Source organism: Pseudophryne corroboree, chromosome 9 (assembly GCF_028390025.1).
Source record: "Pseudophryne corroboree isolate aPseCor3 chromosome 9, aPseCor3.hap2, whole genome shotgun sequence".
Taxonomy (NCBI): Eukaryota; Metazoa; Chordata; class Amphibia; order Anura; family Myobatrachidae; genus Pseudophryne; species Pseudophryne corroboree.
Window position 1 is genome coordinate 50,732,344 of NC_086452.1, and position 17,988 is coordinate 50,750,331.

Below are 17,988 nucleotides of genomic sequence, written 5' to 3' on the forward strand. Positions count from 1 at the left end.
GGATAAGTTAACATAACAATATATCATCATGTGACAAAGAGCTTCAAAGTGGGTGGCATCTGTGACAAGCGAACAGGAAAAATTCTCGTTTCAGTAATGGAAGTAGACATCTATCATAATACCTCCTGATCATATTAAAAGTATGTAAAAAAAAAAAAAAAAAAAAAGGAGGGGTAAACCTAAGTGGGGAGGGGGTCTAGATCAAAAGGGGCTGTTGTGTCAGATCAAGGGTGCATAGATAATACTTCCATTTCAAGACAAATTTATCATAGGAAAGAGATGGATCTAATGCCAAAGAGCGTCTGTCGAAGAGGAGTAGCTGCAGCATTCTATTCTTCAGTTCGTATAGGGTCGGAGCTGAGCGTACTGTCCAGTGTGTTAAAATCAGTTTTTTGGACATGGTCAGTATGATTGTGAGTAGAGGGTATAATAGATGGTGTGTCTGCAGGAAGTGTCCGATTTCTAAAATTCATGCAGAGGCATGCAAGTGGGTCAGGGATTAATGAGGTAGAAAGTAGTGTGTTAATGAAGACTAGTACCTTCCTCCAGAATTGGAGTATTTTTGAGCATGACCAGAAGCAATGGAAAAATTTCGCATTCATCATTTTGCATTTGCAGCATTCACCCGACTCAGAGGAATGCATGTATTTTCTCTGGGCTGGGGTGATATAAAGTCTATGGAGGGTCTTGAAGTGGACTTCTTGGAGATAGGCTGACTGGAGAATTTTCATGGTGGTATGATGATGAGAAATTAATACCTGGGTAGTAGTAACTTCCGGACAGTCCGTGGACCAAGACGTAAGGAGAGGGGTAAGCGGATCTTTGTCAGTGGTGTCAAGAAGTAGTTTATATAGAAAGGCTGTTTTATATGCTCCATTATGTAAAGTCAGGAAGAGTGGAAGTAAAGGGTCTGGGTGAGAGAATGAGAGGATAAGTGATTTAATGGTGTCAACATAATGTCGAGCTTGGAGGTACATGTAGAAGTTGGAGTGTGGGATATCATAAGTCTCACGTATGAAGGTAAAGGTGAGTATTCACCCTCCAGGATCAAATAATTTGGTGGCAAGGTCTAGTCCTTTTGTGCGCCAATTTGAGAAGGAGGAGTTGTGCAGTGAAGGGGGAAAATTAGGGTTGCCCCAGAGAGGGATGTAAGGTGAGATTGCATGGTTTCTATTCAGGAGTTTATTTATATGTATCCAGGCGTCATAAGACCCCCTAAATAAAATAGGATTCAGAATGTGGCGTGGGAGGAGGCGCAGGGGGGTATGTAATAGAGCGCTAGGTGAGAATGGGGAAAAAATAGCATCATCTAGAGAGCGATCTGTGTATGTAGATTTATTAAAAAGCCAGTCCGAGATATACCTAAAATGAATTGACAAGTGATAGAGAGTGAAATCCGGGATGCCCAGTCCTCCCAGTCTAGTCGGGTGTGTTAGCTTAGATAATCTCATCCTGGGCCTTTTGCCGGTCCACAGAAATGAGGAGATCAGTGAATTTAACATTTGTACATCCGACTTTGGTAGGGGGGAAGGTATCATTTGGAGACAGTAAAAGATTTTAGGAAAAATTATAGTTTTAATTACAGCAGCTCTACCTAGTAGAGACAGGGGGAGTTTAGTCCATGAATTTAGTTGGGTATTAATTTTGGAGAATAGGGGTAAGAAATTCGCCTTATAGATCTGAAGGGGATCTCGAGTGATAAGGATACCCAAATATTTGATATGGGAGGGCTGGATTGTGAATTGTGCTAAAGTGGGGTCAGTGGCCAAGGACGATGCTAGAGGAGTGATAGGAAGAATTTCATATTTGTGGACATTGATCTTGTACCCGGAAGTTGGTCCAAAGGAGGATACAATGTCTATGATTACCGGTATAGAGACTAAAGGGTTGGACACAAAGAGCAACATGTCATCTGCGTAGAGAGCAAGTTTCAATTCAGTATTTGCGAGGGGGATACCTGTGAAATCAGTAGATGACCGAAGAGCGAGTGCTAGGGGTTCTAGGGCAATGGCAAAGAGGAGGGGGGAGAGAGGACAACCTTGCCGTGTGCCTTTTTTGATTGGGAAGGGAGGAGATAAGTAGCCATTACAGGCAATTTGGGATGAGGAATTGGTATATAAAGTCCGAATGAAGGATATATATTGGTCAGGGATTTTAAATCTGGTCATAGTGTCAAATAGATGTGGCCAATGGACTAGATCGAAGGCCTTCTCGGCGTCAATCGATAAAATAAGATTGGGGGAGTCAGTAGACGTCACAGAGGTTAGCTTTTGGGTAGCCGCCATAACTTTGCGGACATTGCGTACTGAGTGTCTGCCTTTAATGAAGCCGGTCTGGTCCTGATGGATTATATGGGGGAGGAGGGGGTTGAGACGTTCCGCCAAAATCTTGGTTAGGATTTTATAATCACAATTCAGTAATGAAATGGGGCGATAAGAGCCAGGATTGGAGAGGTCCCTGCCCGGTTTAGGAATCACTTTGATGATGGCAGAATTAAAGTATGCAGGGATATTTTGGTTAATCAAAATATGATTAAAAACCGATTCAAGAACCGGGGTTAATTTATCAAGAAAGAATCTGTAGAATTCCCCAGAAAATCCATCAGGACCAGGAGCCTTGGCAGGTTTGAGTGACTTAGTAGCCTTACTTACAGTATTTCAAGAGTGGAAATAGGGGCAGTGAGGGAGTCTGCGAATTCCGTCGGCAGTTGTGGATAAGTGAGTTGTGACCAGGTATTGGTCAGTTTACGGTCGTCCATTACAGGAGAAGTTATAGAAGGGGAAGTAGGAGTAGGGTTAGGGGGGGCGTAGATGTCTGTATAGAAGGCTGTCATGACCTGAGAGATTTGTGCAGTGGAATTAGTGAAGGATCCATCTTGTAGTTTGAGGGGGTGGACAATCATCGGTGCTCTAGTGCCATTGAGGATGTTGGTGAGTAATTTACTCGTCTTATTACCGAATTTATGAAAGCGATAATGAGAGGAGAAATTCATCTTATCAGACATGGACTGAAGTTATTCCTCAAGAAGGGATTTGGCAGAGAGATACTTGGAGCGTGTGGTAGTGGTAGGTGTCTGGACATAAGAAGCATAGGCGTCAGTCAATGATTCTTGGAGAGTGGTATAAGAGTGAGAGAGTCGTTTTCAAAAGGAAGCCTCAAAGGCCAAAATAGAACCTCGCAGTACTGATTTGGCCGTCATCCAATAGAGTGAGGGGTCTGTAGCTAGAGTGGTCTTATTATGGATATGAAAATCAGCCCATGCCTGATCTAAGTGTTCTCGAAACTTCAGGGAGCTAAGGAGATAGGCTGGGAATCTCCATGTTCTATATGGGGAGAGCTCTTTTTTCGTGTAGAATGAGAAAGTGACAAGTGCATGGTCAGAGAGTATGATAGGATGTATGTTTGCATCTTGGGCTAAGGGAAAGAGAGAGGAAGAGGGAAAAATAAAATCTATGCGAGATAAAGTGTGGTGCGCTGCAGACAGGCAAGTAAATTCTCTCTGGGTTGGGTGAAGGGCTCTCCATACGTCTATTAATTGGAGAGTTTTTAACAGTGAAGGTATCCCCAGGGAGGGGGATGGGGTACGCAGTCTTCGCGTGGAGGATCTATCAAGAGTAGGGTGAGCAGTCAGGTTGAAGTCGCCACAGAGAATAATGGGGGCAGACATATGTGGGAGGAGTAATTTAATGAGCTTCTGGAGGAAGGATCTAGAATAGACATTGGGTGCGTAAATAGAGCCAAGAGTGTACGTCGTGTTGAATAATGAGAAAGAGACTATCAATATCCTGCCGTCAGGGTCAGAGTAAGTGGACAGTATTTCTATAGGTAGTGATTTAGAACATAAAATTACAATTCCTCTGGATTTGGAGTTATAGGGGGCAGAGGCCAGAATTGTCCATGTAAGCATTTGGAGTTTCAAAATCGCAGGGGGTAAGAGGTGTGTTTCTTGGAGACATGCAATGTCTATAGATTGTTTATGTAAATATAATAAAACCTTACGGCGTTTAGCTGGAGAGTGGATACCACCGACATTGAAGGAACCTATCTTCAGCTCAGTCATATGTGTCTGGATGAGAGTAGAATCCGTCCCTCTGGATATGACCTTGTTGGAGTAAAATGGTCGTGGACCTAAATGAGGACAAACATGAGGAGAGAAAGGGGGGGGAAACATGCAAAGACAAGACATGGGGAATACAAGAAAACATAATATAAGCACGATCAACATGCCAAGCGTCCAAAGGACAGAAATGACATTCCGCAAATGTAACAATAGATATAACTGTGGGCTTATCCCGTATAAGGGGATAGCAATAGACAACTGTAGATACCGGGGCATGACAGATGCTTAGGGACCCTGTAAAAAGAGGTGACGTAATGGACCTAGACATCAATATTGGGGAGAACCATAGGCTCTGGGTCATATCGAATTAGGGGAAAGATTATAAGGAAGCATAGACCAAGACAAAAAAAAAAGGGCGGGGGAGAGAAGGGCTGAAATAATAACCGTTTGAAATATATATGCATCACACAATAACTGAAATAAAGCGGAGTTTTAAACCAAAAGAGAGGCAGTTCCAGGGGTGGCAAGAGTTCAAGCAGGGGTGTCAGTGATGTCAGCAGTGGAATCCTCGCGGTCATCAGATAGGAAGGCGTGTGCATCTTCAGCCGTCGTGAAGTCATAGTGGGTGTCATTTATGAAGATCCTTAGCTTAGCCGGATAAATGAGGGCAAATCGTCGATTCATGGAGACTAGCTTCGAGCAGATAGGAGAAAAGGATTTACGCATACATGAGAGTTCCACAGAGAAGTCCTGGAAAAGGCGTAGTCGTTTTCCTTCCCACATAAGATTCTGGATCTTTCATGATGCTCTCTAGAATGCCACTTTGTGAAGATAGTTTAAACATCGAAATAATGTGACCCTAGGGCGTGATTCATTCGGGCGGGGAGGCGGGCCGACTCGATGAACTCTCTCCACCACTAGATCTTTACATTCATCTTCAATGCCTAGTAGCTTGGGTAGGGTTACAGAGACAAAAGAAGCCAGTGCTGGACCTTTAACATTTTCAGGGAGTCCCACCACCCTGATATTATTACGACGGGAACGATTTTCAGCGTCATCGATTTTATTCCATAATTGATTATTTTCTTTCTGCAGCTTAATAATATCACATTGTGCCAAATGCATATCATGACACAGTGCTCCTATACAGTTTTCAGAGTCAGAGACTCTAGTAGTAAGGTGCTGCAGCTGCTGAGAGATGTCAGCCACAGCCTTAGATAACAAAGGTGACATTGTGGATTTAATGGCATCCACAATGTCGCCATACGTAGCGGGAGTGTCCAGGTTGCGGCATACCTGCGGGAGGTCTGTTAGCTCCTGGGGTGAAGCCACCTTCTTGGAGGCTGGCGTTGACGGGGCCGAGGACGCGTCCGGCGCCATGTTGGGATCGGCGCGGCGCTTCTCCTGACGAGGTGGCTGCGGTTTCTGTGAGGCGACCGGAGCCAGGTACTTATCCATCTGGGGAGAGTGGGTGATGAGCCGGGTAGCGGTCGCTGTGTGTAGCCGAGAACGGCTACTTATTAGCGGGTGAGCGGGTCCCTAAGCGGAGCAGCGTTTTCAAGCTGCACTCCGCATGCAGCCGGAAGCGGAAGTCTCTCAAGCTACAACAGTTTAAATGGTATCAGAACAAAGGGATTCACCTTTACAGGATAGGAGGGGACAGAACAAGGTTGTAAGGTGGTGTTTGGTATCCGGCTGTAGGGTATTTTAAGGGTAATATTCCGAGGTTGGTTTGCAGAAGATCGCACGTTCCTGCGAATAGTTATGTGCAGGAGCAGAATATAGATATAAACTGTATTTACTGTACATTAGGTATGCGGCGGGAACCCAGAGGAGACCACCCACAAGTGCATCTTGAACAGACATCGCCCACCTATTCAAACCAACCTATGACCTCTCCTGTACTGTAAATGACAATCCCTGTGTCCAATGGACAAAGAGATTACAGTATCCATTGTGTTAAGTTTTGGAAGATTATATAAAAGGAGCCAGCTGCAGGCATGGTCTCTCTCTCTCTCTCTCAAGACTCACAAAGTTATCTATCTAGATGACCAAGGACCAGACTGGGTAGCGCGGCGAAATTCAAACAAGTATGTACCATTGACTGTAGCCATTATTCTCTTGTATTGTATTGCTTTGTGATTGTAACCCCCTTTCAGTAATAATATACTGTGGTGTCGGAACCCAGCAGTTTAAATACAAATCTGGTGTCGTGTTTTCCTTTCCCTGCTAAGGTTTAAAGTGTATTACTATCACATGCATATCTGTTAAGGGTTCACTGTGTAACTTTGGGTGTGTACGCGCTGTGTGTACTTTGTACAGCCAGCGCGGCGTTTGTACGCAAAGTCCGTACACAGTATGGGACTCTGTACGCTAATGGTGTAATAAGTACGTAGATTGTGGATTAAGTATAGCGGCCGCAGCGGCTTCATTCAAAGTGTATGAAATGTCTTTTTAAAGTGTTGCTTTTAGTCCTGTATGTAAATCAGCGTTTACAATTGGGGGCATCGTCCGATTTTCCATATACTCACAGCCTAACAGGTCATAGCAGACTTAATCTATCAGCAAAGGGTGGACAGTAAGTATCCTACGTAACCTTTTCGTGGTCGATGGATGCACTGAAAACCCTACTTGTGTGCTGATTCGATGACGTCTGCTCTGTATGGTTTGCAGAGGTGCTGGTAGAACCTGTAATACAACAGGAAAAAAGCTATTTTAAAATCTGTGAATTTTTTTGGCGATAAATAGCGTACACAAAAGGCACCCATACTTTGCATACCCTCTCACATTGTTGCCATAAAACTCAGATTGCTAATTTCATTTAGATCTTTGTTAAACCGGAGATATTTTGTTGCTACTGTATATAGTTAAAAATAAAATAAGTGTTTAAGGAAGCAAGTGTAAAGACACAAACTCAGTCTGGCCTGGTTGTAAAGGTTTATACAGAAAAAAACTGGTTGTTGTGTTAAGTGAGCGATTATAGTTAGCATTGCTCACATTTATAGAAGTTGTGGGATTTGTTTTACTGCAGACGCACGGTTTTGTACACGTGTCTCGGACAAAGTACAGGACTGCGCAAGCAGCGTAAAAAGACACGCACAGTCGCGTGTTTACGCAGAGTGCGTAAGAAGTGCGGGCGATAAGTACAAATTACACAATAGTGTCGTTTAGTTCAAAGGTGGGACAGTAGCCATGCTACAAGAGCACAAAACTACTCAGTTTCTAAAGCACATTAGTATAAAACTTTTGTTTAAACTGTATTGCCTCTGGGGTAAAGCTGCCTATCTGAATGAATTAAAATTTTCTGCACAGAAAAAACCCCCAAAGTGTATTTGAGTGAGCGAACGTAGGAGAGAGTGGATTTGAACCCCGGAAATCGGGTCCCGTGGTACACCAAGTAAGTGGAGGCTTGGTGGCGTGAGGCGGCTGACTCACGTTAATATAGATTGAAATACGCAAATCGTAAAGGAGATTTGCAGAGGAGCGTAATAGGGAATTGTGCATTGTGTAGTATTGAAGTAAAAAGGTTTTTTGTTACGCTCCGAGCTGAGGGTCGCAGTTTGTACATCGACTCGTGGTTGTACGGCAGATAGGTAACAAGTACCTATACGCTGTGCGATTGGACCGCGCGTTTGTGGGTGTGATATATAGCTCAACTTGATACCCCTTTTACAAGCTTTTTGCGTAGAATCACAGTATTATTAGCGTTGTATAGAGCATACGCAAGCGTGATTTGTGTATAAGAGTATAGGGAGTTTTCGCTGGTCTCTCTCAGGAAAATCTCCAGCGGCAGATATTTACTGGAAAAGGTAAGTCACTCCTAACAACTTCCAGTTAATAGAAACTAGATAGGGCCTCACTGGGTACGTGGTGGTCACTATTGGAGTGAGTCGTGGTACTCAGCGGAGAAGGAGCGAGTGAAAGCGCTAGGTGTCTTTCACCGTCTATCTGCGGTGTGCATTGGGGATTGCGTTTATTGGCAAAAAGTCCACGATGGGATCCAATTGCACAAGCAGTGGGCGTTTGGTAGCTAGGGTTCAGGCTGAAGAATTGCGACCGAAAGGATCAGCAAGGTTTATTATGTGTGAAAAGTATGGATCACACACGGAGGCTTTTTGCAATGAATGGTTATGTATGACTGACAAAGATAGGGTACCATTCCCTAAGGTGGGCAGCTTTGAACCGGAGGTATTGCGGAACTTAAGGATAAGGATATGTCTGATAAAATCCAGAAAACAAAGGATTAGACATAGAGATTGTTTAAAGTTATGGCAGCAAGAGGGGGATGTGCAAAGGGAATTAGCTCACGCAGCAGGTTCCAAACCTAGCGGGAAAACAATGGCGACCGCACCACCACCACCATATATTGTTGGGGAGAAAGTGGCTACAAGCAATGGTGCATTTTTACAGGATAGGAATGTGATTGATAAATGTACTAACGCTAACCCTTGCCAGCTGTATCCCATTTTAAATTTTCCTCAGGATTGTGAGCAGGAAGATGATCCCAGCACGATATCGGCACTCTCTCGCAGCCACCATACAAGATACTCAAGTGGGCACGGCCCAACCATCAAGAATTGTAGCAAGGCCCACTAGCGGAGGGATAAGTGAGGTTGTGTCCACAGGTAAGTACGGTACCATACATGCAGAAACTATAGCTCCCCACATTGTAGAATCAAACCAGAAGGATGTAATTGAATTAAATCCTGTCAGGGTAATTGCAGTCGCCAACGGGAAAACTGACAATCAGGGAGTAACTCCCATCAGAAACATTGCCATGCATTGTCCCTGGTCCCGGGCAGAGTTAAGGTCAATTATGTCTGAATTTCCCGATCCCAGGAAAGATCTAGTCGGATGCCAGAAATTCATCAAAGAGTTAGGTAAAGCCCATGAGCCTACAAATAAAGATTGGCGAACAGTGCTACGAGTGTGTTTACCTTCAAATATTGACATCACGAAATTTATAGCAGACAGTAAGTTAGATGCAGAAGTACCTCTCACTGATGAACACAATCAGACGAATGTACGGCAAATCAATCTGCAATTAGGAGTATATTTCCCTAGTGTTGTCAAATGGAATAACATTTTCTCCATAAGACAAAAGGAAGGTGAAACGGCATCCGAATATTTCCATCGGGCACTGCAGGAAATGTCTAGATACACTGGGATCGAGGACATTAAAGATAATGCGCATCACAGGGAGGTAGCTGTTACTGTATTAATGGACAGGTTAAAGGAGGCATTAAGAACAAGGGTACAAACCTCTCTACCTAACTGGAGAGGTATCTCGGTGGCTGCATTGAGAGAATCCGCTATCGAGCACGACCGGAACATCAGTAAACACAGGTAGTCTCAGGGGGATAAGCTGATGACAGTAAGTATAAATGCTCTTACAACAAAATCACATCAGCCAAAACTCCAGACCCCTGATGGTAAGTCACGGTCAATAATATGCTTCTATTGTAAAAAGGAAGGACATTTTGCAAGGGACTGTAGGAATAAAGGTACACATAACATATACCGACCCCCTAGACCAGAATACGAACCACACTACAACTCACATAATTGGGATCAGGGACCATATAGAAGAGATTATGAGCCACATAGAGGGGAAGCAAGGAGGTACCCACGAAGGAGAGATTGGCAGACCTCCGAAAATTCTCAGCTACCCCCCTCACATATTGTAGCTGCCAATGCGCTGCGAGAGGGTACCCATACACAATAGGGGTTGGGCCACACCTGTAGTCTGCAGCCAGTGAAATTGATTGCTAGCCTTGGAAGCGAACCTGAGGTCACGGTTGATGTAGCTGGTGTACCATTACCATTTCTTGTAGATACAGGGGCGGCCAGGTCAGTGTTAAATTCCACGTCAGGTATAAAGACCACGGGAAAAATGATTTCGGCAATGGGAGTAACAGGAACGGTGCAACAATACCCTTTGAGTAGACCTGCAGAGATTACGATAGGGCCCTTGCAAACCAAACATTCTTTTCTGCTGGCTGCATCGGCTCCGACTAATCTACTCAGCAGAGATTTATTGTGTAAAATGCGGTGTGTTATATACTGTACTCCTGAGGGTGTCTCCTTGGATATACCTGAGAACCATGCTCAAGAAGTACAAGATATACTAGACACCCCTCAAAGGCTAATGTCGCATTCTACTGTTATAGACAAGTGTCCATCAAAGGTAAAGGAAATGATCTCACAAATACCGGGTTCCCTTTGGACCAAAGATGGACAAGACACTGGATTGATGGCGAATGTAGCTCCAGTAGTAGTACAAGTAAAAGATGGTAGGATAGCTCCAAAAATCCCTCAGTATCCTCTGAAGCCAGAGGTAGAATTAGGAGTGTACCCCGTCATAGAGCGGCTGCTACAGCAGGGCATCCTAGTCAGGACATCCAGCACCGCCAATAGCCCCATCTTCCCTGTGAAAAAGAGTGGGGGGAGGGGTTACAGACTAGTGCAGGATCTAAGGGGCATAAACAAGATAGTTGAGAGCCAATTCCCCGTAGTGCCCAATCCAGCTGTCATCCTCATGCAAATTCCCTCTACTGCAAAATTCTTCACTGTCATTGACCTCTGTTCTGCTTTATTTTCTGTCCCTCTGGACCCTGACAGCCAGTACCTTTTTGCCTTTACATACAGAGGAGTACAGTACACCTGGACTCGTCTTCCCCAAGGTTTCATTGACAGCCCAAGTATTTTCTCCCAGGCTTTGCATGACTGTTTACAATCCTTCCAACCTGAGAGTGGATCAGTACTAATACAGTATGTTGATGACTTATTGTGTTCTGACTCACTCGAATCGTCCTTGAAAGACATGAAACAGCTTCTGTTTTATCTTTCCCAAACGGGACACAAGGTTTCAAAGGATAAGTTGCAGTTGTGCCGGACCATGGTCAAATATTTGAGACATTGCTTTACTCAAGGACTTAGACACCTCACTGCTGACAGAATACAGGCGATTCGCGACATGACTCTGCCACAAGTGCATCAACATATCCGCACTTTCCTTGGAATGTGTGGGTACTGTCGAAACTGGATTCCAGGGTTCTCTATACTGGCTTTACCTTTGCAAGAAATGGTCTCTTTGAACAAACCAGAACGGATCTCGCACACAGATGAGTCCGAAATGGCATTTGAGAGACTCAAACAGTGCCTATCACAGGCACCTGCATTAGGGCCCTCATTCCGAGTTGATCGCTCGCAAGGCGATTTTAGCAGAGTTACACACGCTAAGCCGCCGCCTACTGGGAGTGAATCTTAGCTTCTTAAAATTGCGAATGATGTATTCGCAATATTGCGATTACTAACTACTTAGCAGTTTCAGAGTAGCTTCAGACTTACTCTGCCTGTGCGATCAGTTCAGTGCTTGTCGTTCCTGTTTTGACGTCACAAACACACCCAGCGTTCGCCCAGACACTCCCCCGTTTCCCCGGCCACTCCTGCGTTTTTTCCGGAAACGGTAGCGGTTTTTCCCGCACGCCCATAAAACGGCCTGTTTCCGCCCAGTAACACCCATTTCCTGTCAATCACATTACGATCGCCGGAGCAATGAAAAAGCCGTGAGTAAAAATACTATCTCCATTGTAAAATTACTTGGCGCAGTCGCAGTGCGAATATTGCGCATGCGTACTAAGCGGAATTTCACTGCGATGCGATGAAAAATACCGAGCGATCAACTCGGAATGAGGGCCTAGGTATGCCAGATTATGAGAAGCCCTTTGAATTGTACGGTACAGAAAGTGCAGGGTGCGCGGCAGGCGTTTTAACTCAGAGACATGGTGATGCCAGCAGACCGGTAGCTTACTACAGTGCCCAGTTGGACACTGTAGCGCGGTCTCTCCCCACTTGCTTGCGAAGTGTTGCAGCGATAGCTTTGCTGGTAAGTAAAAGCGAGGACATAGTGTTAGGACATGACCTGACAATTCATACACCTCATGCAGTATCAGCCTTACTAAACTCAGCCCAAACCAGACATGTCTCATCTGCTCGGTTTACAAAGTGGGAATTATCACTGATGGCCCCAGTAAACATCACCATTAAGAGATGCAGCTCACTAAATCCTGCAACTTACTTGCCAAGTGTGCCTGGATAGGCACAAAGGGTGGAGGATGAGAATGTTGGTGAAGGAGGATTTAGTGCAGACACTGATACACATGATTGTATGGAATACCTGAATCAGACTTTCACAGCGAGACCTGACATCAGTGACAACCCACTGGAAGGAGTAGACTTTACCTTCTACACTGATGGTAGTTGCCACAGACAGACAGAATCGGGAGACTTGTGCACTGGATATGCAGTTGTAGATGACGAAGGTATTATAGAAGCTGGACCCCTGGGCCCACCGCACTCAGCACAAGTTGCTGAGTTGGTCGCCCTAACCAGAGCGTGTGAAATGGGCAAGGGTAAGTCAGCTAATATATACACAGATTCAAGGTACGCCTTTGGAGTAGTGCATGATTTCGGGGCCCTATGGCGCCTCAGAAATGTCATGATGGCAGCTGGTACACCGTAGCGCATGCGTCCCACATCAGAAGGGTTTTGACAGCAATACAGGAACCAGACAGAGTGGCTGTTATCAAGTGCAAAGCACAAACAACCAAGACCCAATCTCACTTGGTAACAGCCGGGCAGATGAAGCTGCTAAATCAGCAGCAAGCATCCCCTTACAAACGAACATCACATCACTGATGACATTTAACACGATCAATACACAACAATTAATCAAAATGCAAAATTTGTGTTCCATACAGGAAAAGGCAGTATGGAGGGCAAAGGGGTATGGCCAGGAATCCTCAGGACTGTGGACAGGTGGACAAGGTAAGCCATTGGCCCCCAGAGCATATCTTCCAAGCCTAGCTGAGGCGGCACAAGGTCTGACTCATCTGGGCAAAGAGGGTATGTGCAAGCTGGTAAGAGCCTACTGGTGTGCGCCAGGATTCTCTTCTCATGCAGGTAAGAGAGCAATGACATGCTTTACTTGCTTGAGGAAGAATATTGGAAAGACAATACCAACAGAGCCAGCCCATATCCCTCCTACAGACGGACCTTTTCAGGTAATGCAAATCGACTTCATACAGTTACCACCCTGTAGGAATTTGAAATATGTGTTAGTTTGTATTGATGTATTTTCCAACTGGGTAGAAAAGTTCCCTGCTGCCACAAATACTGCTACGTTCACTGCAAAGAAAATTGTGCAGGAATTTGTGTGTAGATATGGTATCCCTAGAATAATTGAAAGTGACAGGGGTACCCATTTTACAGGTGAAGTCTTTCAGGTCATGTGAAAACTGATGGGAATTAATAGCAAGCTGCATACTCCGTACCGTCCACAGGCAAGTGCAAAGGTAGAGAGAGTGAACAGCACTATTAAGAACAAGCTGAGTAAATTAATGGCTGAAACTGGATTGTCGTGGCTGGAAGCTTTGCCACTAGTGTTGTACAGCATCAGAACCACTCCCAGGTCTCCCCTTAACTTATCACCCATTGAAATTCTTTTTGGTCGACAACCTCATGTAATGATAGACCCCCAGGATGATTTGAAATGCAATAATGAAGTGACTGTGAAATATTTGGTTGGGATGAGCCAGCAGCTGAGAAATCAACAAAGAAATTTAAAGCTGGTGATTCCTGACCTACCGAACAGTAATTGTCATGACATTGAGCCTGGGGATTATGTGATGATTCGAAATTTCTTATGCTCAGGTTGCCTCATAGACAGTTGGGAAGGACCATACCAAGTCTTGTTAACCAGCACAACAGCGTTGAAGGTCGCTGAAAGAGAGAATTGGGTCCACTCGTTCCACTGCAAGAAGGTCGCTGACCCGGAGAGAACTCGTGACAAAGAGCAGAGTGTAGAGAATCTCGTATCACTGGAGTGTCTGTTCCAGGAAAGTTGAGTGGCAGGACTGTCAAAGGGCATCTGAGCACAAAGAGTAACAAGATCTAGAACGGTTGTCGTACCATTTTTCTTTTTTCACCTCCCCCTGCATTTTCCTTTCTTTTCTCCTTCTTATTTTCCTCCTTTCCCCTAACGAAATGGATCGATCACAAGAGACTGCGTTTCGGGTTCTGTTAGTAATTCTGGTTTTGATCAGGACAGTTTGTTTTGGTGAGGGTCCCAGAGAGGTCGAGCAGGGATCTGGAATGGGTTCTGATGGCGAGTACGAAGTTGTAGGATCTCAGGAGCAGCACATCACTTTAGTAAAGGCTGGCATCTGTAAGCGCTCTGGTAGTCAGGGAGCTCGGAGGCACTGTGAGGGGTTATTGTCTGATGAATATTGTATTTGTAGGAATTGTGAGAATATAGTAGAGGATGGGTGCATCCAGAGATGTCAGTCCAACCTTAATATCAACATGGACTGCCATCCGTTGAGTGATTACCACTCACTAGTGGGTAAGGTCTTAAACCAGACAGAATGCTGGGTGTGCTCACAAGTACCTCAAGGTCAGAGTAAGTCAGGATTAGTACCATACCCTTTAGCAATAGATGAGGTACTCGAATTGCGGGGTGGGAGGCCGGTGGACAAGAAATTCAATATGTCTAGGCACCCTAGATTGAAGCTCCACCAGTATCATGTAGACAGGTCCTTATTGTGTTGTAATATTTCCAATTACCGAAAACCGGGAAATTGGGAAGTGGCGTGGAATAACCAGACAATGACCTTTTCATACAGAGCTGATAGGATACCCATAGACTCTGAACTTGTACGCCAAATAACCAACAGTGGGAGGTATTTTCGGTATAGGTATACTCGTGGAAGCAAGTCCATGTGGGTTGGAAAAGTATCGCCAGGGTATTGTGCTCATATCATCCAGCCCGATACTTGTACTGAGCAGATGGGAGAACTAGTGACTGGTTTCTTTACTTGGAAAATTTGTACTATGGGGATGTTATATTTTGTCCCCTATGTTCTCCCAGATGATGCCTATTTCATATGTGGGAGGAAGGCGTACAAGTGGCTTGCCCCGAGCTCTGAGGGATTGTGTTATATAGGGAGAGTACTACCGGAGGTCATGATCATAACCCATGATAAAATGAAAGACGTTCACCGCAGTGCTCAGGCTCCTTATACTCATACTCACTACGAACACATCATCAAGAGACACCTCATAGATAGGACAGAGCATGCAGCCTCTAATTTGATCCACGAATCCACCGGGATTCAGTTCCTTCTCGCATTAGACATTACCCGTACTGCCAGAGGAACTATAAATTATAGGTATATCCATGCACTAGCGAACTTGATAGATAATATCACTGAGATGTATGACGACACCTTCAGGTAGACGGGAAGGGAGTTACAAGCTTACAAGAAGGAACTGATTCAGCACAGAATGGTCCTTAATTATGTCACAGCCGTGACAGGTGGGTATTGTGTTACCCTGGCAACTCAATATGGTGTGAAGTGCTGTACTTATATTACAAACAGCACTGATGACCCAACGGGGATCATCGATCAAAAGATGGACGATATCTTGCAGTTGAAGTGGGAGTTCAGGAGGAAGCACAACCTTACCTTAGCGACTGTGAGTAATGAACTGACCGGCTGGGTCTCATGGTTGAACCCACGCAAATGGTTCTCAGGTTTAGGAGAGTGGGCTCAGAATGTCATTATGACTGTTGGGAAGTTTCTACTTTGTGTCCTGGGAGTCATCATAATTATTGGTTCGATATTTAGGTGTGTTCAAATTCTAATGCGGCGCAAGCACGGCACAAATTTAATGAGTCTAAGGAGCGAGGGCGTTGTTATAGCAGCAGATTTTATTTATGACCCATCCATAGAGACAGTGTTATGATAAGGATTGCAAATGAATTTCATGGCCTGTTTCTTTCACCCGTTTTTCTTTTGTCTCCCCCTCTGCCCAGATACATCCATCTGGAAAAGACATCAGTCCTACCCAAAATGTTTATGTGAATGTATTTTATATATGTGTCTTATCTTCATCTCTGCAACCTCCAGCTAATGGCACACATAGTCGACAGGTGATATCCACATATACTAGCACTCACATATGTTTCCCCATCCATGTATCATCAACGAAATGTGCACCCCATTTGTTGGAACAAGAAGCCGAAAAGATGTGTTTGTTGGCCCATTTACAGACCCTTAATACGGGATGAGAAGGATTTAATGTATACTTCGCAATACCTCGAAGCTTATGCAGAACATATACGGCACGATGATACATGCCCCTCAGAGATGGATTCATACATACATGCTTTTACTATTCCACTAGGTCATACATTTCCCACCTACAACTCTCCCTCGACCATCCAAGCTTCTGTAGATATTGTATAGATATTTTTCTGTTTATTGATTAGGTAGTGGCAGTTATTGGTGACTGCCAAAGGGTGGACTGTCGAAGTCGAAATATATTGCAGTACACACATCACGTACAAACTACACACAGATGGCCTCCGTGCGTGTACTTGTTCTGCCGTGCGTGCGCATAGTCGCAATTTGCCTATGGTCGCTCCCGCGGTCCTGCGCATTAGCGCGTGGTATGAGTATTTATGGTAGAGTTTGTGGACGCATGGAAAAGCTATCAAAACACATTACATATTAAATCCAAATAGTGCACAATGTACACATAGTCTCCCTGCATCACACCACAAGTTACAACAGTTTAAATGGTATCAGAACAAAGGGATTCACCTTTACAGGATAGGAGGGGACAGAACAAGGTTGTAAGGTGGTGTTTGGTATCCAGCTGTAGGGTATTTTAAGGGTAATATTCCGGTGTTGGTTTGCAGAAGATCGCACGTTCCTGCGAATAGTTATGTGCAGGAGCAGAATATAGATATAAACTGTATTTACTGTACATTAGGTATGCGGCGGGAACCCAGAGGAGACCACCCACAAGTGCATCTTGAACAGACATCGCCCACCTATTCAAACCAACCTATGACCTCTCCTGTACTGTAAATGACAATCCCTGTGTCCAATGGACAAAGAGATTACAGTATCCATTGTGTTAAGTTTTGGAAGATTATATAAAAGGAGCCAGCTGCAGGCATGGTCTCTCTCTCTCTCTCTCTCTCTCAAGACTCACAAAGTTATCTATCTAGATGACCGAGGGACTGGGTAGCGCGGCGAAATTCAAACAAGTATGTACCATTGACTGTAGCCATTATTCTCTTGTATTGTATTGCTTTGTGATTGTAACCCCCTTTCAGTAATAATATGCTGTGGTGTCGGAACCCAGCAGATTAAATACAAATCTGGTGTCGTGTTTTCCTTTCCCTGCTAAGGTTTAAAGTGTATTACTATCGCATGCATATCTGTTAAGGGTTCACTGTGTAACTTTGGGTGTGTACGCGCTGTGTGTACTTTGTACAGCCAGCGCGGCGTTTGTACGCAAAGTCCGTACACAGTACGGGACTCTGTACGCTAATGGTGTAATAAGTACGTAGATTGTGGATTAAGTATAGCGGCCGCAGCGGCTTCATTCAAAGTGTATGAAATGTCTTTTTAAAGTGTTGCTTTTAGTCCTGTATGTAAATCAGCGTTTACAGTGTATAATACCTGAGTGTGACAACTGTGTGTAATACCTTTGTGTGGCACGTATGTATTTATACCTGCACGTGACACCTGTGTGTAATACCTGTATGTAACACCTGTGTGTAATACATTTGTGTGACAGCTGTGTGTAATACCTGTGTGTGACACCTGTGTGTAATACCTGCGTGTGACACCTGTGTGTAATACCTGTGTGCAACACATGTGTGTAATACCTGTGTGCACACATGTGTGTAATACCTGTGTGCAACACATGTGTGTGCTACCTGTGTGCAACACATGTGTGTAATACCTGCATGTGACACCTGTGTGCAACACCTGCATGTGACACCTGTGTGCGACACCATTGTGTGATACCTGCATGTGACACCTGTGTGCGACACCAGTGTGTGATAC

General features: G+C 44.6%; 1 protein-coding gene across 2 annotated transcripts in view; it reads left to right on the forward strand.

Moving 5' to 3' along the window:
• Nucleotides 1-17,988, forward strand: part of MPL (MPL proto-oncogene, thrombopoietin receptor) — a 76,885-nt gene that overhangs the window by 48,083 nt on the left and 10,814 nt on the right. The gene's annotated exons all lie outside the window — the stretch shown is intronic.